Below are 22,225 nucleotides of genomic sequence, written 5' to 3' on the forward strand. Positions count from 1 at the left end.
CCATGCTAAAGTGACAATAAAAAACATCAGAGCTTCTCACTACAGCATAGATGACTATTAAATATAAAACATCAATAATCTATAAGTAATATCCTACAGCAATTTTATTTACTTTACTTATTGTTTCCATCAATTCAATCAAATTTAACTACTTAAAGACATATTTCATATTTTGTAAAGATATGTTTATGAAATGAAAATCTTGTAAAATTGATGTTATATATATATATTAATGAAAATATCAACAGCTCAGTAAACTTCAATGCACATCGTGTTTCTGATTATTATTCTCATATGTATATTTGTCTGGTTTCTGATATATATATATACACACACATATCAGATGTAGACATCTGTGTATCTATATATCAGTAATACTTGTAAGATACATATGAACTGCATAGTTAACTACAAAATAAAATAGCTTATAACCCAAGGAATATTGGCAACATTTTATCACCTCTTCAGCAACAATTGATATCAGATTAAAAGCTTTGTTCTCATTCTACTATACAGAGGGATGATTGGGGACTATAATTTCTGTTGTACCAGGACACAATTATGTCACTTTCATACCACACCAAGGTCAAGGTAATTTGATACACCAGTGATTTGCTTCAGTTCACTGGACATTTGATCTCGTACCCGTCATGTAATGACATTTCCAATCTAGTTATACTCCCTTTGGTATTTTATTTATGTCCTGGACTTCTCATGAGAACCTGTCCATGGAGTCTTGTATTTGAAGAAGACCCATTTCTTTTAGATTTCACGAGTACAATTAGGTACAGTAATTGGAAGTAGGAGTCTGGATCACCGACGTTGTTCCAATCAGACTCATCAACTTCCTGGAATGCTGTTTGACTACCTCATCATAATTAGTATATTCGTGTCAAGCTAACATTACACTATACTATCAAACATTTGCCACACTTTGATTTCCAGGCCTTTGTCTTTGTTACTGATGCAAACACAGAGATGATGTAGACTTTCAGCCCATGGTTTTATTACCATGACAACTACATAAATGACATCAAACTAATGTATGACCATGACCAATTGCAAGCAATGAAAGCAGAGAAGGCCTTTTGTGTCTACAATTTTCAACAAAGTTAGAGTCATCAAACAAAAGTGACCCATATCCTACTGCCAGACTTGGTACATACAGAGGATAAAAACGAACAGGGAATGTTTTATTGGTATTAAGTTTTTTGCGTTATATAATCATAGGATAATGTTCTGGTGTACGTTGTCTGGTTTCGTACTTAATACTCATTGGTGGAACCAACAAGGGCAATTACTCTAGTATACACCAACTCTCACAATTTCTGTCAGTTGATACTTTATTTTTTTTCATTTCAGTAATAATTACCATAACTTTAGTATGCATATAATCCACAAATTCCCATTCATTTGTATATAATAGAAACGAAAAAAGAGAGATCCCAATAACCCCCTGTAGGGAGCCCCTCTACCTGCTCACGACCTGAGACACGTCCTTCTTTATCCATGGCGTTGAGCTGATCAGACGTGTTTTTTTAAGAGTTAACATTCCTTTTGACAGATATATACATTTCTTAGGACTCTTTCTGAACTAAGGTATAAGACACCAATACTAATTTCTCTGAACTAAGGTATAAGAACGCAATACTAATTTCTCTGAACTAAGGTGTAAGAAAGCAATACTAATTTCTCTGAACTAAGGTATAAGAAAGCAATACTAATTTCTCTGAACTAAGGTATAAGAACGCAATACTAATTTCTCTGAACTAAGGTATAAGAACGCAATACTAATTTCTCTGAACTAAGGTATAAGAAAGCAATACTAATTTCTCTGAACTAAGGTATAAGAAAGCAATACTAATTTCTCTGAACTAAGGTATAAGAAAGCAATACTAATTTCTCTGAACTAAGGTATAAGACACCAATACTAATTTCTCTGAACTAAGGTATAAGACACCAATACTAATTTCTCTGAACTAAGGTGTAAGAAAGCAATACTAATTTCTCTAATCAGTCTTTTTAGAAATTCAATTCTGGCGTGTAAAACTGGAGAATTATATCATCTTCTACATGTCTGCTGTATTACCTATATTGCATTAAATATTTCATTAGAGTTCTGAATAATGAAAATATATAGCACATTGTCAGTTTTAATCATTACCTTCATTATATATGAACTATCTAACTTTGTAACATTAATTTTCAAAACTTGCATGGAAATGGAAATGCATGCCAACATACAGAAAACATTGAAATCATCCATGTATGCACAAGTTGTAATAATCTCCCATTAGTTTTATCTAAATAGCTGCTTAAATCCTTTAATATGGCCTTTCAACCACCTGATCTTATTCTATTCCAGTACCTTCTCAGTCCCAGTATAAACCTTCTCTTTGTACATGTTTTTCCTCAGTTTCATCAAATTTGTTATAGACATAGTATTCTGTTAACATGCTGGTATTTTCTTTATTAGTCATCATTACCCTAAGATATCAAGACAGATATCCTTTTTGAGGTCCTCTCTTTATACAATGCTGTATCCCATTACCATCTCATAATATTTTAACTGCATCTCCCATATTACCTGTGCATATCACTACATATTAAAACCTTGCTTCAAAAAAAAACATTTTTGTTTCTAAACTTTTCAACAAAATATTTCAAAATTTTACAAAGAAAATTTCATACATATTAGTTACCTACTCTTATGATAGATCTTATTGCTTGAATTTGAAGTTCATAACGATCAATAAAATTTCCATTGGAAATACTTCTTTCCAACCCAGAACCCTCTTTCTCAATCATCCTAACCTTAACATCCCTCTTCAACTCCTAACCCCACTATATGAAACTATACATCCCCTATTGGTGGTTGAGTATCACAGCAGTAATAGACTGGCCTTTTGCCTAGACTTCTGGCATCTGATTCCCTGATTGATGTAAAAAGGTACAAGGTAACCTATTTGATCACGTCGGTTTTCCCTGGTGTACTTTGGTTTCCTCCCTCAAGAGGACCCTTTGTGTGCTTTCATGTTGCTGAAAAAGACTTCTCAATATATGCATAAAGCTTGTTTTGCAATTATTATAAAAGAAATAAAGTTTATATTATATATACAACCTAAAATATCATGTCAACTTTAAACCCCAATACATGTTGTCCTACATCCTATATCCCAACACTTTAGACTCCAACCAAATCTTCAACCTCTACCACAGATGACCCTACATCACCACTACTTCCCATCCACTCCAAACCTCACCACAGGTGACCATTCATACCTAATCCTAATTCCTTTCCTCCACTCCAAGACACCCCCTTTCCTAAGACTCCCACTACTAGTAAACCTATCCATCCTGAATTCAAAATCCCAACCCTTAGAAGTGAACTGACATCCTACTTCCCTAAAGTTCTCAGAGCCCCATACCCTATCTCCACCCTATTTCTCTGTTAACTTTTGTTATACTCTCTTTCCCTGGTTAAAGTCCCTGAGATATCATTCAGCTAAATTAACCAACTGAATCCCATATCATCTACTACATCTATACACCAATGTAAATAAACAGGGAGATCTGGACACTGTGAGAATATTTTTATCAGCCCTGACCTCATTGTACACTGACCTACAGAATACCTATATGCACCAAGTGACCCTGAGATTAGAGACTCATCCTACATTATCCAGTTACCGCCTTTCAAAATATAAGTGGCTGGATTAAATAACACTTGATTTCTCTCAGTATGAAAAAGGCCAATAACACTATAGTACCAAAAATGGTCAATTTTTGCCATAGGCTGGATCACGGGGACAAAATCAACTGAATTATCTCTTCAGACCCATGGACTACTGTTGACATTGGTCATGTTTGTGTTTCAAATTTAGCTCCAACAAGGTTCTCAACACACTTAGAGGTCAGCAAACTTTTAAAGGTAACTTCACTAAAGCATAGTATGGCTTTAAACTTAATTAATCACAAGTTATTTCAGTTTTACAGATTGGTCGTGCAAAGTATTGAAAATTTAAATTCTGAAAATATATAACACTTTCCAATATCAAAATAATGACCTGTAATCCCGATCATCTCTGTTCAGGGAATATAAGCGTTATGATTTAATTATGATTTTTTTATCTCCATAAAATTTTATTGTTCCTTGTCAAGGATTATTGGGATTCTGATCTTCATCAACAAATAAGCTGATCTTCCATCCTTACACCCTGATAGTGTCACATTACCAGTATTGAGCTATATAGCTCTGTAAGACCAGGAATTGCCATTCTGTCTTGGAAATTAATGATCAAAATCCGATCAAGTTGTCACGGAAACAATGATTCAGTCATAACAACTCAGCAAACCTGAGGGATAAGGTACGATATGGCTAATGTATACTCCTGATGGCGACAGTATAATCCGATGTCGGAGACCAGCCAGAATTACCTACATTGTCACGAACTTATCCTTTCTGAGATCATGTGAGCGTTTAGGCCATCTATGGACCACAAGTTCTTAGCACCTGATCAGGGGATTATACCTATATTCCACTGAGACAAAGAAAGCCTGGACAAGCTAAGCCATTGGAAGGGGTCATAGATTTCATTCCAGTTTCTCTCCAAAACGAATTCTGATCAGGAAAAAACACCTAATAGAAATATTTTTTCAGGTTTAGATTGACAATGAAAACGTAAGATTGAAAACGAATAAAAATTTTAAGAGAAATGGTCTTTTGAATGTACATAAATCTTCATCTTTCTTGACAAGAAATAAAGAACAAGAAGTATTTAATGAAATCATTCTGTATTGACTAACAATTCACACTAAACATAATCACACAGTACTTACAACTCCCATCATATTCTGACCAACAATTCTCTTTTCAGAATGGATTTAATTATCAATTCACCATTTTACCTTGGAGCAATTAACCCTATTTTACCTATACTAAACTAGACAATCAACATAACAATGTTATCTAGTAATTTCCATTTCATGAAGTAGCCGAAGTTTCAGACGACATCTTCCACTACTGTATATGACCAATCGCAAAGTGCAGGCAATTGAGAAACCGAGTAAAAACATGAATGACATCTATGTCATTCAAAAATACTGTCCCTGAAATTTGTCATCAGAACATAAAACACCGTTTTAAATGATGATGGAACCAATTTGTACACTATAGTAAAATTCAGAAGCAGTTGTCTCCGAGGACATTTAAGAATTCCAGCCATAAATTGAGAGTGTAAATTGAATTGTCAGAGGACTTAGACCAGTGGAGACTCACTGTGAGGGATATAGACGCCAGTAGAACACAGAACTGTTAGAATACTAAATGTCACTTAAATACCAGGAGCGACAGAAAAAGGACACCAAATGATTTTACATGACAAAGATCAGGCCAACACATAACTAGGATCAGTCTGTAAAGAATAAGATTCTCTTAGACATAAAATAGTAAAATCTTAACGCAATTCACTGAAGGTAATGAGGAAACTGGACACTCTTTCCCGTAAAAACATCAGTCCATTATGCCACCTGTATTTGCTATACCCTTTCTCTGATGTAATGATAGAAACAACAATAGATAAGTCATATTTAAACATTAAAAGTCTGTAAAAAAAAAAGAAAAGTATTGTAAATTATAAAAGATAAACATTTCTACTATAATAATAATATCCTCTCTAAGGTTTATCTACTAGATGTGATTTGCTACAAAACCAAAGGGAAACATTTGGACGATATATGTGTAGATCAATACCATACTTATCTTGTAATAAGTCTGGGGACCAAAGATCCACCACTTATCATTATGGGATAATGAATTATTATTTCATCTTAACCTGCTACGTATTGCTTGTTTACCAGACACAAGTTCATAACAACGTAAATACAATATCATCGCCGACCACGATTTACCATCATGTTTTTCAAATACCATATTTTCCGACAGTCAACACTGGTTACCTTAGTGTAAAAACAAATAGTAATGCCGACACCTTTGTAAAAAGCATCTTGCGTGAAATTATTCCCTATCAAAGCAGTATAATGACATCAGTCTTCTCCACATGTCCCGAAGATTGGACATGGTCAGAAATATTTTTTGCATGTAATTTGATAAAAAAAAATTATCAGTGGTCCATAACTGAAGACAGAGAGAAAAACAAAGTGCCTTATCATGTTAGTTGCTGTTCATAGACCTGACCATAGGACTGACAGACAGACAGATGAAAAAAGGGCACTCAGAATGTATGGATAAATCCCCATTTCATCTTATTCTGCAGTGATAAAACCCTGATAATGAGACCCCAATCATACCTCATGTGTCAATAATAGCTGTCAACAGATACTTGGACACAAATAAAAAAATTTTGTCGCCAGAAAATGATTTGACAAGTACAAGGTTCTCCCAGGGGAGGGGATGGATTGACAGTCCAATGTTCTGGACAAGTCTCCCCCTGGAATTTCAATAGAGCTTATGCATTGGCCAGAATCTATATTCTTATGACTTAAGCAACGATTTCGTATTTGGATAGACAGTCATTTGTGCCAGCGTCTTGCAAACCTCAGACACCAAACGACCACTTTGTATTGGGAATTGTGGACGATACTTTGGACCAATTAGCTAGCTAGTGTTGGCTTAGCCACTATACTTGCCAATAAAGTCTAAGATCTTGTCACTGTCTGATGATGAAACACAATATTGATGTTGGTACCATTACACACTCGGGCTGTGGTTAAAGTCACCACCTCAGAGAAGTGTTATTACCAGACAATGATATTTCAGCAATTTGTGCCCAAAAAATTGAACATCTCAAACTTATCGATTTTGACGTAATCTGTGTCGATCAATGACTGCAAAACTGAAAACTGCCATTAGGTCTAGTATATGGTTAAAGTGTACACTAAAGCTGTGAGGAAAGTAATAAGCTAGAATTGTTCAACAAGTCAGATTTTAAATCAAACTGCCAAAAATTAAGAATGAAAAAAATACAATAAATCCACCCGTTTTATGTTGCTTTTAATGTTATTTAGTACAGTAGAAACTACTTAATGTCACTTTCAGATTTACATAAATTTTCCTGCAATATCCATTTATTCCCTATATATTCTGTGTAATCCAGAATCTGATAATCTCACTTACATGTGGGCAGCACTTAAAATCACTTCATTTTGACTCTCAAAACAATGTAAGTAAATCACAGGAAAGTGGGGACGATAACTATGGGTTTATGCTTCATACATCACACTGTAAACAACGTCATTGTCCTGCTTGCCAAATTCTCACACCTGTGACCCCCTAACAATAGGTAGACAGCCACCCTGTATGGTTCAGCTAGCTAGGGGACGTCTGATGCACTTATTTTTTAACTGGCTAGCATAATCTCAGTGTTAAAATTGATTTTAAACCCTTTGTCTATTAGAACGTGTCATGATGGTTTGGCCAATGTTGGAATGAGCGCCATGCCACAAAGACATGCAACCGAAACTTCCCCATGCCACTAAGTTTTCCAACATGCTACCAAAACTTCCTGAAAATGAGTTTAATATGCATACTGGGATCAATTTTAAGGCAAAAAGCATTGTTTTTTCCAAAGATATGATCAGAAAATAATCAACCATGAACCGTAATTCACCATAAATTGTGTTGGTTTCTTTTTACAAAGACTCCTGTGGCACCAAACAGCAGCTTGTTAATGTCATCATTACAAAGGTCGCCATCTTCTAATTACTTGAACACATTTCCAAAACAGAGATTAAGATGGTAAAAGAACTAATTTGGACATCAGGTCTCACGAAACGAAGTATGGATTAAGTGAATATAGGAATTATCACACATGGCCCGGAAACTTCACAAGATTTGTTACGACTTTGCTGATATTGTAATCATTCTGGCTGGAAACATAACACATGGTAGGGTATAAAAATTGAGAATCCATTTGGTCATTATATCAGAACGTAGGTGTTTACATCTTTATATGAATCATTTACTGCTTAAATCATCGTCAGCACAGGTAAAGTTACCATAAAATGTTGTGAAACCAAGTTTTTCCTTTGCTGTGTTTCATGACATTTGATTGGTCGTTAAAAATAACCACTAATATAACAGCCATTAATATGTAGTATCATATAGGTAAGTAGTTCACAATCGATCAGCTATTTTTGTCGACAATGTGTGATGTGCAATCTTCAGAACACATTTCATCGAAGTAGCAGAGATAAACGCTGTATATAAAGTAACTTTGTCGTGATGCCCCACTATGTTTTCTACGTTAATTATGTGGCAAAAATCAGCGTATAACACCAAATTATCAAATACAAATTTGGCTATGTGTAAATTGTGAAGATGACATGATCGTTCCCGATAATTCATGACAGCAGGTTTGATATTTCAAAGAATAAACAAAAGTTCAGGAAATCAATGTCCTCATGGGAAAAACAAACAAAATTACTATTTTTAGTTTTCAATCAATTTTTTTTAAGAAAAAGGTTTGTTTTTGCACATCAGGGAGTTTACTTCCAGGTTTAGACATTCAAAAAAACATGTCGATTGTTGTCACATCCTATTTATAATCACATTTCACCTCGACAAATTGAAGATCAAGTTATTCCATCTGTGTAGGAATACAGATAGATGGGTTTAAAAAAATGGCTGGTAGTTACTTTTGATATTAGTATGACATACCCAAGTTGTTAGACTTTTACCTTGCAAAACTATGAAAATATAACAAAACACGATTTTTGTCAAACACATAATATCGGTTTTGATGCTATAAATCTTGGTGTGTGGACACTCCATTTCCATGATAAAAGGCATTATAGATCTTACTATGGCCGAAGATCTTGTTGCTGTCAAAGAGAGCTCTTTATTACAGAAACACTATGTTACTTCATCATCTGCTACTACGGACATGTGTAACTATTGTTAAAATCAACATTGACAAAAACTCTGGTTAAAAGGAGAGAAAAAAAATTCAGTTGGTAATGAAGTTACTATGGAAACAAATTTTTGTGTTACTATGGAAACAGTTTTTTGACAACATTATGTAACTATGGAAATTACTTGGAGTCAATGAAGACATTGTGTTACTATGATGATTCTAAGCCAACTGTTGATCCGACAGACCAGACCTTGAGTTAGTTGAAGTAGGACACATCAGTCTGTCCTCACACAGAATATGCTATTCCAATGAAAGATTGGGTGAGATAGTTATGACAGCCATTGATATCAAGCATCTCATCATGGCCGCCCTCCTGATGAATGCCACCATGCGCACCCATCTTGTGTAACAAGATCCTCATCCAATCAGATGCAACCCCCACAAGTTGCGGCCAACATAACAGTGACAATTACACAAAGATAATTTTTATCTTACCATCTAGACAAACAAGAATTACTGTAGTATGGTATTTTGGCAAGCGTCTGGCTTAGAGTTAAATTATGGGATATTTCAACTAAATTATGGGATGTTTCAGCTAAATTATGGGATATTTCACACAATGATGCGATACTATGTCTGTCAACGTGTCAACATACAACAGAAGAAATCTAATTAGTTGTAGTAACTGCTAGCTAGCATTGCTTCCTTCCTAACATCTGCTATGCCTTACCCTACACTTAGCTGGCCACTAGACTTAATGGAATAACCAATGGGAATAAAAACAGAATAGTGCTCTGCGATAACGTGTTACATCTCTCTTGTGTTATGTCAGTGTTGGGCAAATATTCATAAATTTTGTCCGTTATTTGACAAATTCTGAAGGCAAAACCATGTTCATATCACAAATTTGGTCATCGAAAGGAAGATATAATCTTTAACTAAAAAAATACTCCCCCCCCCCCCCCCCCCAAACTTCCCCCTCCCACCAAATGTCAATACAGGATGTTTAATAGTGGATATGGAGTGACACATTACATTACAGCAGATAGGATTCTGACTTCTAAACAATGTCAAGTTTAAATTCCTTTCAATCTATACAACAACTAAGCCTTGCCATGAGACCTTGTTCTGCAGCATAATATCCATAACTGATGTCAGTTAATGTTAAAATCTAACGGCCATTGAAAATGACATCAGACATAGAGAAACTTCTATGTTTGTATATAATTGTCTGTTATAACAGCTTGTATTCTGTAGGTGTAATGATGCTCTACACAGATCCAATTTCCAACATCTTGATTTTACTGCGCTTATGACACCTTTTATGATACTTCAAGTAGCACAATTTCAGTCTACTTTACAAATCAATTCTATCCCCTTTTCTCACAGTTTTTTTTTCTGATCAGAGCTTGCTTGCACTTTTTCATTGCCATGAGTCCTATTCTGATGAGATGTGATAAATCTCTTTTCCACAAGAGGCACCTTTTATGATACTTCAAGTAGCACAATTTCAGTCTACTTTACAAATCAATTCTATCCCCTTTTCTCACAGTTTTTTTTTCTGATCAGAGCTTGCTTGCACTTTTTCATTGCCATGAGTCCTATTCTGATGAGATGTGATAAATCTCTTTTCCACAAGAGGCCTAGCAGCCTTAATGGTCACCTGAGATAAGCAATATCTCGAATAAAAAGGTTAAAGGATAGTTATCAAGTGTCATGAAACAGAAATTGTGACATTGATGATAGTTACCCAGTGTCAGTACATGTTACCATCAAAATTTTCATCCTATACTGATAATTCCTACAAAGTATTTTTCCAGTGGGAAATGAACAACGTCATGCATAAAAATGCAATTTCTCTATGAAAACTACAGTAAAGTTTGAAAAAAACTTCCTCCCCAGGAAAAATTGTGGGACCCATTTTCGTCATTAAAACTCCTTAAAATGCTTCTATTCATACAGAGCATTTGATTCTACCATACCTTGGTGTAGAGAAGACAATTTTTTGAAATTTAAGTAAAATATTAACTTAAAACATTAACCCCTTTTAGTCCCAACCATCACCCCTTGGAGGTCAGTCAGGATCAATATGGGCATACCATAAAGCCGTCATCCTTTTCTCATAATTCTAACCAAGTCTGAAATATTTTCAATGCAAATTAAACAAATTATGCTCAAAAATCTAGTTTTCCTGTATAACCTATTGTAAACTTTACCCCCTTCCCACGGAGAAATGCAAGAACCTGAGGCCATAAAATTTACAATTTAAAATTATAATATATCTCTTCAATCCAATGCTACATCAGGAAAGATTATGTCCATTCTGTAATTCTTTTATGAGATATCTGAAGTTGGTAGTCTTAATCAGGAAAGACAATGTCCATTCTGTAATTTTTTCATGAGATATCTGAAGTTGGATTTTATCTTGCAATAACCCCATTACTTATGATTCATAATGAGAGGATCAGTTTATTATACTATATCAGTTAAATTTCATTGATACAAAATTTTATTGGAGAATACTACAAACGGGTGGTCTTATTACCAGACAAAGACTTATTGCAGGATATGGTAGTGGAAGCGAGTTGTGTCCAGTGTCTGCGACCAGGTAGCTTTTTTGTTAAAGCACTGTCTTGAGGTCGGAGGATTATGGGTACTAACCCCAGTTTGGTTGCGTATGTTTCTGCTCCTATTACATTGGGTGCATGTGACCATCCCTTGTTCTAGGTAAACACTTGACAAGGGGAAACCAAACTTGAGTTGTTTGTGACTTTGGGGTCAAAGATTTATAAAAACGGAAATAGTAATGTAATAGAACTGGCATTAGTAGAATATCTATCTAGATTTCGGAGGACCCCAGATTTGAACCCTGTTTGGCTGTGCATGTTGTCACATTTATTTAAGTAATTAACTAAACCATTTGTTGATTATTCATAAGGTAAAATTATTTGTTGAGACAATCAATGCTGTTTACATAATTCTGTGTAGAGTGCTTCAGGCATGATCATCAGACATGAAATTCACATGGCCCTTTATTTTGTCTTCAACAGGAGAGTCATTAATCTCACTACCGACATGGCCACTGAGATACCTAAATGAGGTAAACTCTAAGCAAACGGATCCGAGACCCCTATGTACATGGATGGTTATCACAAAGTAAAATGGCTGTAAAATGGTCGCCTGACTAATGTCATCGCCACACAATAATTTTACCAGAATTTTACGCACGCAGCTACCCATAGTGCATTTTAGTGCTGTAGTTTGCACTCTTACGTAAAAGTACAAATTCCCTTGACAGACATCAATGAAAGGGGCCCACATACGGGAAATGGAATCATGTAGTTTTAAGGGGGCCGCTAAGGTTTTATATAATGAATAAATCAGGGAATGTGTTATCTGTTGAAAAAGAAAAAAAGAAAAAAAAATCCTGATGTGTGCCTGGTATCATTAATTATTTCCTGCCCAAAGTGTACTGATTCGGAGTCCATTTCAATTATATTAAAGTGCATTGTTTTCACAATATCATAGTTCACACAAACAAATCTTGGTAATATTGGATGATTCTGTGATATATACAAACAACCTACTACTATAAAAAAAGAAGATAGTCAATGGTAAAGATTAATCTGTAACACAGGATGATGTGAGGGACGTTTAGGAACCCTGACAAAGAAAGATAAATTCTCAATGTCCTGCTTCAAAGTCACTATCCTCCTACATCATTTTAGAGTTCAGTTCTCTACAAAGTAAGATGGAATGGTCCAAAATCAATGAAGCAGCTTGCTCAGTTTGGAATCTGAGGGGTAACAGCATTACTAATGATTAAATTCCATCCAGAATTGCTTCAAAGTTACCCAAATTTATCCCTCCTTATGCAACATCCTGGCAGATTTGTTATCAAGACTATCAACATTGTGTAATGAGCGAACATTATATCATTATGGCTGTCAACCCTCCAGGAAACAAACCACCAACCCAAACAAATGCAAGAATGTTCCATCAAGGAATTTTAGGGGTAAATGTACCTGATTAAACATAAAGACATTGTAGGTAATTAGGTTTACTATCCTATATCAGTACAGACAACATTCCAGTATAACATATAATATCAAAGGAGGGAGGGATGAAAAAATACACAACATCACTAACACTGGTATATCTAGTCTCAAGGTCAAAGTCCCTACTTCTTCTTTATGAAAATATGCTTATCAATAATTAGAAATCTTATTGTTCAAAATTGTTTTGATTTTCTCACTATATTCAGTAGCACCCATCGGAAAATCATTGAAAACTTGGTGTCGCCTTTATTTCAAATTTTAGTTCTATTTTCAAGCTCTGTCAAGGCAGAGAAAACTTACAAGTTTACTGTCAGACCAGTAAATTACCTTGATCACCAGCTCAACTTTCACTGAATAAGTCCATTTTATTGTGGCAACAAAACCCATACCATTATGATTCCATTCACATTTAAACAATATATCTTTCAATGTTAAAAATTTTACTGCAGAAAATCAAATCATTTTCTTAAAAATGGGACTTGTTCAGTGTTAAAAGATTCTTGGGATGACGAGGGTATTTAGCAACCATTGAAGAGAGCATATTATTACCACCTAATCTTATGAGGCGACAAGCATCCGGCAGCCATCACTATAGTTATGACCTAAACGATAAAATGTGGCAATTGACAGGTTATCACCAATGATAATTGGGAGTGCTGCTTAATTATGCTCTCATTCCATACTTGTATATCACACGCTATTCTGTGGCCAGACATGGCAGACCCAGACATAAAGCTGTGACATGCGATTTATCTAGAACTGCAATGACAGCATTATAACCTTGCAATGCTTTATATCATGCTTTGCTATATTCCATAATCTACTTGCATACCGATCATACACGATGTTATATCTGTATTGTTCCAATATAGGGATCAATCTTTGGGTGTTTTCTGCCAGTTTCACTCTTGGTATACAAGTTCTGTGATTTATAGGACAAATATGATAGGATCGGCAAGTATCAATAATGTTTTTATTATCCCCTACAGATCTGACACCTCTCCCTACCTTACAAACAACAAATATTTCTTGTCCACAATGACATCCTCAATCGTGACCTCACAAATTAATTTTGTTCAAATGTTATGAATCAGTAAAAGGGTCTATGTCTTTATCTCCACTCTGACACTCTATTCCACAACTGTCTTAATCAAAAACCTAATCACCCCTCCAAACCTAAATGGACTATCCCAGACTTGAGATCAGAGGTATCTATTAGGAAAGAAATGTTTTCAAATGAACTATTTTTCATTCTCATCAAGCATATAAATGGCCATGAAAGAAGAATTGTTTGTATTATGACAGATGTGATTTAACATCAAAATGACATCATCCATAACTGAGATTGAAAATACAACATTATTCACCTAATAGCTAGAATCAAGACGTCCTCAACCAGACTGTTCAGAGAGAAGTTCCATGAAGTGGATGTGCTCCCATCCAAAATTTCTGGTAGCTTTACACATAAGGTTGAATTCCAGTCATATCACAAAAACTTGTTGAAAAACAAAACTTGGTTATTTCTCACTTAAGCGATAAACAATTGCACGAAGTATTACTGTTTGAGCATCCAGTTAAAACCTACAGCGATTACTGCACTGTACGTTGTCATACCATCAAATGACAACCACTTCCTCGTAAACTAATCTATATTGCATACATCATTGTGGACTAATTCTAATGAACTAAACGCTATATTATGTTAGTTTGAGGTTAAGTTGGGGGTTAGATATGACTAGAATAGTTGACATTGATATTTGTAGCACCTTTCCTCAAATTTTGACTCGTTCCCTGCTTGGAGATTTCTCTATTGGCATGCTAAGATACCAGAAAATCTATAGATCTCCTTAAAGAATAGCATTCTATATTATCCATAATTGAACAGAGAAAGTAAAATTATGAAAAAAAAGAAAAAATTCTAGTTTTCCAACATTACATGAGAACGCCTTACACAATATTTACTATGTTTGCCTATTTGAGTGATTTAACATTCAAATCATTCTAACCCTCCAAGTTATACACGTTTTCTCTGTTGTGTTTTATGTCTAATGTTTCAGACATACTTTTCATACTATCACTATGAAAAAAGATTGCCTACAACGGACGGCTGTAAACAAGCCTTATAAAATGTTTGTATATGTCTAACTCGTAATGCTTCTGAAGGCAGAGATGTAGTAGTGATTGGGTAAAATATATGTTGTGATATTCCACCGTAATTTGCCTTCTGCCAGCTGTCGACAGTTCGTTCAAGACATCAGTATTACAGTTTGTCAGGCGAGCGACATATAAAAAAAAATCATGGAAGCTATAAGTTATCTATATATTTTAACGATACGCCTCCAGATATACAATGGTTTGATGGTCATCGGTGATGTTTGTATCACAGACAGCAAATAAATAGGACTTTGTAGGAGGTAAAGCAAGGTGTGAATTAATGCCAGTACAGGTAGGCAAATCCATTGAGATATTCTCAGCTCACTACAATGACAAGGTGTAAGGAACAACTGCAGAACTTTATACCAAACAAGGCAATGTAACTACAGATCATAAAGTTTTTGAAATTTTTTTACCACCTTTTCAGGGCTCTCACACCCCATTTTGGGACTGGGGCCCGGGGCCCTTAGAATTGGGGAAAATAGTGGCGTTTTCCTTAGAATTGGGAAAACTTGGGGTCTAAATTGGGGAAAAAAGATACTATTTTGCATTGGGAATGGGGCCAAATATCGGCCCCAAATCTGGCAGATCGAGAGCCCTACTTTTTGTCACATCAAACAATAATTTGAATTTAACTAGCCCTGTGCAAAAATAGCAATAGAATAGAAAAATAAAAAAAAAAAAAAGCTTTAATTTTCAAGTCTTTTTCAGGGTATTTTTAGTTTTAAAACAAGGGAGACATATTCTTGAGATACTGAATGAAGCATTTTACAATTTTGACATGAAGACAATTAGTAAAATGGTACGTCTTTGGAGAATTTTAAGCATTTTCCCTAAATTGGCATGGCATAATGCATTCACAAAAATGATCAAAAATGACTTTTGACCCTTTAAACTTGACTGATACAATAAGGTGTAGACCTTGTTGTTATGATACAAACGGGTATCAACCAAATTTCAAAAATTAAGACTTAATTCAGATTGATGTAACAGGACAGTTAAACACCGATAAAACTATCGGAACACATGTCACTTACTTTTTCATGTTTCAATATTGTCATCTGTATCAATTTCTCAAAAATATTTCCACATGCTAAAACTTTTTAACCTTTGTTTGAAACAGCTAAAAATGAGGCTGAATTATCAGAGCAAGAAGAAAGTAAAGTTTAAAGGGGTTGTGAACTTTGACCTTTTAGGAAATCACTGTAATTATGATAAAATCAAATGATAGATTGTTCTGGAGCCAACAGCATAATGTGCAGTATATCACAATCACTGAAAACAATTTCTGCTTGGTGATCTATAATAGGTGGTCACAAGTCACAAGCATTTGTTGTGGTACAGAATCAGGACAGAGACTGTGAGTATTTTAACCGCAACACATTTGAAACAAAAAGGAAATAACATCAGATATGTTGTCTGTCATGATGAAGGTTATTAGTGAAAGCTACCTCTGATTCCAAAAATAAGATATTGTTGGATTCCTGGCTACCTGATCACAAAATTAATGTTAAAATGTTGAAGGGTTAATTTGTAAGAAGAGGCATCAGTTGCTATGACAAACTGAACTTAAACAGTTAGAACATGACCCTGAAGACAACTCAGATGGTAGTGTTAAGTATCTGTCGGTGTGTGTAAAAAAATGTATTACAAGCTTTCAATCAGATTTCAAATTTATGCGACTCTTATACAGGTCACTGTTTCGTCGGAGGACTGATTATCACACTCACCTAAGATAAAATTGTCCTGGTTCAAATTTCCATCAATTCTCTCAAGTTGTTTTGTAATTTTGTTATAAATGGTCATGAAAACCACACACGTACACCTGAAATTCGTGGTGTAATTTGGCTTCCTACTGATCAGTCATGTGTGACACAAGTGTAATAATGGTTAATATCCATAGCACTTAGGCCCCGTTGCAAACGTTGTCATAGCAACTACACAAATTTAGAAATTCTCCACATATTGCCATGCATGGTTTGCCTTATACACACAACTAGTTAATACATCCTACGATTATTCATGTTCCTTCCTTCGATTGCAAGATGCCATCAAACTTGTCCTATTTTCACACAACTTTGAACCAAATCATGTCGCGCTAATAAAATCCCTATATCATCTCCCCTAAGTGACCACACACGATATCCTGAATCCTATACTATATTGATTGATCTGGTGGCCGTTTTCACTCGGCCTACAAAGTGAGGGGCCGAGATGGAGGCCTTCGCTCTGTGTGTTTTCCCTCCACATTTTCCTCCCTGATGGACTAGCAACCGAACTCTCTATCACTGGTCTATCATAAGCACGACACAAATATACAGTGGCAAGTGTTTTTTAGTACTGTACATAAGATACTATCCTCTGACGGGCGGTACCCAAAAACTACCCACCCACAAACCATCCCACCCTCTCATAATTAAACTACCACAGTCTATGTGAATTATTACAGTAACATAAAAGCTTATTCCCTCACTAAATGTATACAAAATTAATGTTAATATTTCAAACGGTTTCCTCGTTTTGATTACCAGTTAGATATCATATTATCTAAAAGCATCCAACTAATAAAATGTCTGGTTAGGAAATTACACGAGAAAATAAAATGTACGATGTTAAATTAGCAATGACCATAAGCTAGGACAGATCTATTAGAATTAAAATTTTACAGACAATTTTTTTTCTGAATTAAATACATATTTCCACTTGATCATACAAGATTATTCATCCAAAAGATACCATCAGACACAGGAAGCCACTTCCTGCGGGCCAGACATGATACAGACAATGAAAAGTATTTCCGCTAGCCCAGATTTTGAATGGTGAGGTCACAGTGATAAAGTAGACATCCTTATGACCAATATCCATATATCTTGACCCTAATGTGCTATATTTAAACATTTTTAAGACATAATGAGAACCAATAACCTCATACCTATATGCCACAAAGAGAATTCTCCAGTGTTACTAGGCATCAATTTACAGGTCATTCAACTGAAAACTTCATCTTGTTTTCAATGACTTGAAGCCATTTTCAGATTTCAATACTTTAAACAATGCATAAAGTAAATGCGAGTTCTGCAGACAGACACCACATTTTTAAAGTGATGTCTATAAATGAATGTGAATGTATGGCAGGTCATTACTGGCTCAATTCTAGATTTCATTTAATCCTGTTTTTTTTCCTGCTTTATGTAACAGTCTGATTTGAATTTTTTTCTATTTCCAATTTGGAAAATTTAAAAGTCTATATATATACTATGACTGTTGTAAAGATTTTCATCATGGCCACTGTAGCTGGTATTTTGAATGTTAGCAAGGTCTAAATTTCAGTTGGGACTATCTAAATTCATCATGATTTCTATTTCAAACGTATTGTGAATTTTACCTACCTTGATAATAGTGTACATTGTCATAATAACCATCAGTTGTCATAGCAGTGGATTGATAGTGGAGAATTATAGTGATAAACATGTACAACAGAAAAAGGTAGATATAGAGATAAAAAATTTCTATATTGATATCCGGGTATTTTCATTATTGTGGGTATTTAGTGAGAATAAGGTATTTTAATGAGTATGGGTAATTAATATAAATCTGTTGTATTACAGGTGATTTTATAGTAACATGATTGTTGAACATTGTATTAATAGTAGCTAGGTTTTAAAGATATTTGTGGGGTATTATAATGATTTTGAGATATTACAGTGATATTGGAATATTATAATGCATTATGAGGTGTTACAATGATACTGGGTTAAAAGTACCAGTGGGGTTCTATAAAGATAGTGGAATATTACGCCAGTGTATTAAAGTGGTATAGCTGTGGTAGTTGAATTACGAGCAGAATGTCTGTATATCGTAAGTAGAATGTGTGTATGGCTCTATTGTATGTTTCTCCAATATTTTGACAGCCCGACTAACATAAAGCGACATATATCTGTCTGGGTCGTAGTACGCCACACACCTGTATACACCTGGATACACCTGAGTCAGTGATTCATATCTGTACTGTGACCTGACAAGCAGAAATGTCACACGCATACATGTCTCACACTCACACACGTTTTATACAAAATATTCAAAATTCGCATAGCATTGGCTATATACAGTGCAGAATTAAAAGGATAAAATGATTCAGACGGTCGATAATTTACTGCTTACCTAGATATTTATTGATAAGAGTTGGAAGTAGGTCAAAAATTTTCCCATGTATTCAGCAGACATTTGTACCAATAGTAAAGAAATTATCTATTCTAACTAAGGCATACCAATAGAAACAGAGATAAGCATGAGTTAACAGTACACACAGGACTAAATGTGGTGGCACTTGAGAGTTTTTGCTGTAGAATCAAGCTAATCACTGTAGTACTGTGTTATGATGTGTTACTCTTTACTGTCTGTATCTAATAACAGACAAAACAACCCCAGTCTGGGAAAGGTCAGCAAGGGGCACCGTGACCCTCTATATGCACAACATATGACAATGTACCTACCTTTACCTCTGACGCTAACCAGAAATGTACATCCATATTTAAACCGATTCCAGGCTATGTGGTGGTTCACACGTCAGACAGACACACCTACAGACAGGCAGCAGACCATGCCCACCGTTAGAATCACTCAAGCGGAAAACCACAGTACTGTATAGAATAGCAGTGAAGTCTGCTCTGACCATAACAACAGACCAGTGGGTAACAACCAGGCCATGGCCAGATGAGGTCATGACCTGGTGTGACCCCTTGACCTCACTAGTGACCTGCTGATGTCTGATAAAGGGCCAGAGTTGCTGTGTCTAGCAGTGTTTACACTAGGGCAACAGGTGCTGCCTTAAGGATATATATAGATACTGACAGCAGACAGAGGCCTGTACTTACTTTACGGGGTCTGCTGAAGTACTTGTCCTAGACAGGAGAAACCCACACAATCTGTCCCTCATTGTTGTCTCCCGAGTACAAGTGTAGTAGGCCGAGGGGTGAGGGGGTCCACAAAAAGGATGACCAGATGTCCATCTCCGAGACATGCCAGACTACTATATACATTTGTATGTTTGTTGTGTTGATACATCCATCAGGACACATTGCACAGGAATACAAGTTATGCTCGAGTCTTTTTTCAAAAACCCTACAAGTTCATATGCAAGTCTTAATCGGGGTAATCTACAGGTATGTCTTAAAAAATCCTCAGGTATGACTTCATCGAGTACAAGTGTACAGGTAAGTCTCCTCATAACAAGTATTCATAGTTTATATTCGTACAGCCAGATGTACAATAAGTCTGATTGACAGGTATACAGGTAAATTAAAGAGGAAAATTCCACAGGTGTGTCTTAATCAAGATAATTCACACCAGTATGAAATTAAGTCTTAAGCGGACAAATCCACAGATCCAAACAGACATCACAATCTGAATGTTTAACGGTTATTGTCAGAGCAATCCACTTTCACCAAAATCTACACAATTGTCTTCATTATTGTTTAGACAAGTGATTCCTACTTCCAATATCCACGGGTCAGTTGTTCAATAGGTGATTTTTTATTATTAGCATCCAAAGGTACGTTGTCACCCAGATTAATTCTCATGATCAACATCAACACATAAGTTGTTTGGAACAGATATTTTTTTTATGCTTGTCATCCATAAGTGAGGTATGGATTCTTATAATAAGATATAATTTTTTGCGACATACAATTTTTTATGATCAGCATTCACCGTTAAATTGTCCAGATGAATTCTTATGACTAGTATCCACAGGTGAATGGTTGAGACACACAAACTCTTATGATCAGCATCCACAGGTAAGTTGTTGAGACAGATGAATTCTTATGACTAGGACAAGTTCATTTATGGTCAGGTGACTGCTCCATTCTCCACACACAGACAGGTGAGCTCATTAGCAGTTGGCAGTTTCAGGTGTACTCACCTGAGTTCAGCACTACTCCAGACATCACCAGGTCTGCGTCATCTGTCAACAGAAAGTAGCCAGTCTATGAGACATGTCAGCCCTGCCAATACCCCATAGCCTATATAACCCACATTGATTTTGTATACTAAATCTATAGACAACCTCAGTCACTTGTGTATTGGCACAGACCTGTATGAATTATACAAACTTTAACAATAAAGTAAAGTATTAAACTTCAATCAATCCCTGGGCTGTCTGGGTCATGTCTTATTTATAATACACGTCCCAGTAGCTCCAATATACATAAGCGCAATGATAAATTATAAAAATAAAAGTCAGTAGATTGAAATGTAATTTTTCTGACTTATCATCAGGAGAGCATTTGTATTCCTATACATGTACATGCAGTTGAGAAACAGTTGAATTCTAATTTACGTCTGATGATTCACATAATTCTGTCATAATTTTCATAAAGTTTTTAAGGGTTGCTGTCTGTTCTATTCATAGACATGCTGATCAAGTGTGTGTAATAATTTAAGCTGATCACACGTCTCCATCTGTATAGTGAGTTAATTTTTCTGAGCTGAATGCATGGGCAAAGTACATTTAGTAGTTTATATGAATGTTGTCATTGAGTTTAGTTTAACTTTGGACAAAACAAAACAAATGACTCAGGGCATACTTGTACATATCAACATGTACTTCAATATCTCTCCTTCTCTCTTCTTGCCTTTTGTTTTACTATAAATTATAAATTTCAATTTTTTTTTGAAATAGCCATAATAATTTTCCTCTTTTGTATAATAGTAAGACTTCAGATTAAAGAGTAAATGTCTGTAGTTGTCAAATCCAAGATTGCTGCCTGTAAACAATTAATAGCCAAAGAGAACCTACGTTTTTCTAAGATTTTGCAACATCTAACTTTAATAGCCAAAGACAAATGGCTATTTTGTTTTTCTGATCAGTCCCAAAAACAAACGGGTGAAATTAGGGAAAACCAAGAGAACTTCAAAAAATAACATTGATAAATTTTCATGGTTAAAATCAAAGATGGCCACCTATCAGTAACTTTCCTTTCAGATCAGTCAGAAAATGAAAAGGGCACAACCAGGGACCACAGGGAATCTACATATAAAAATTGATCCATGAATTACTTCTCAAGAAATTGGGATAACAAATTATGACTGTCAAAACTTAAGATGGCCATCTGTTACTCCCTCAACCAAAAATGGAAGCTG

The 22,225-nt window shown here is 35.2% G+C and overlaps 1 long non-coding RNA gene across 1 annotated transcript in view; it reads right to left on the bottom strand.

The window, feature by feature from the left end:
- LOC132547525 (uncharacterized) overlaps nt 1–20,143 on the bottom strand; it is a 50,062-nt gene extending 29,919 nt beyond the window's left edge. The window contains exon 1 of the long non-coding RNA XR_009554122.1: nt 19,960–20,143. This is a non-coding gene — a long non-coding RNA (uncharacterized LOC132547525). The remainder of the gene's footprint in view (nt 1–19,959) is intronic.
- Between the last annotated feature and the right edge of the window lie 2,082 nt (nt 20,144–22,225).

The sequence above is a fragment of the Ylistrum balloti genome, unplaced genomic scaffold, assembly GCF_031769215.1.
Source record: "Ylistrum balloti isolate Yb309-2 unplaced genomic scaffold, AGI_CSIRO_Ybal_v1 Utg369614, whole genome shotgun sequence".
Lineage (NCBI taxonomy): Eukaryota > Metazoa > Mollusca > Bivalvia > Pectinida > Pectinidae > Ylistrum > Ylistrum balloti.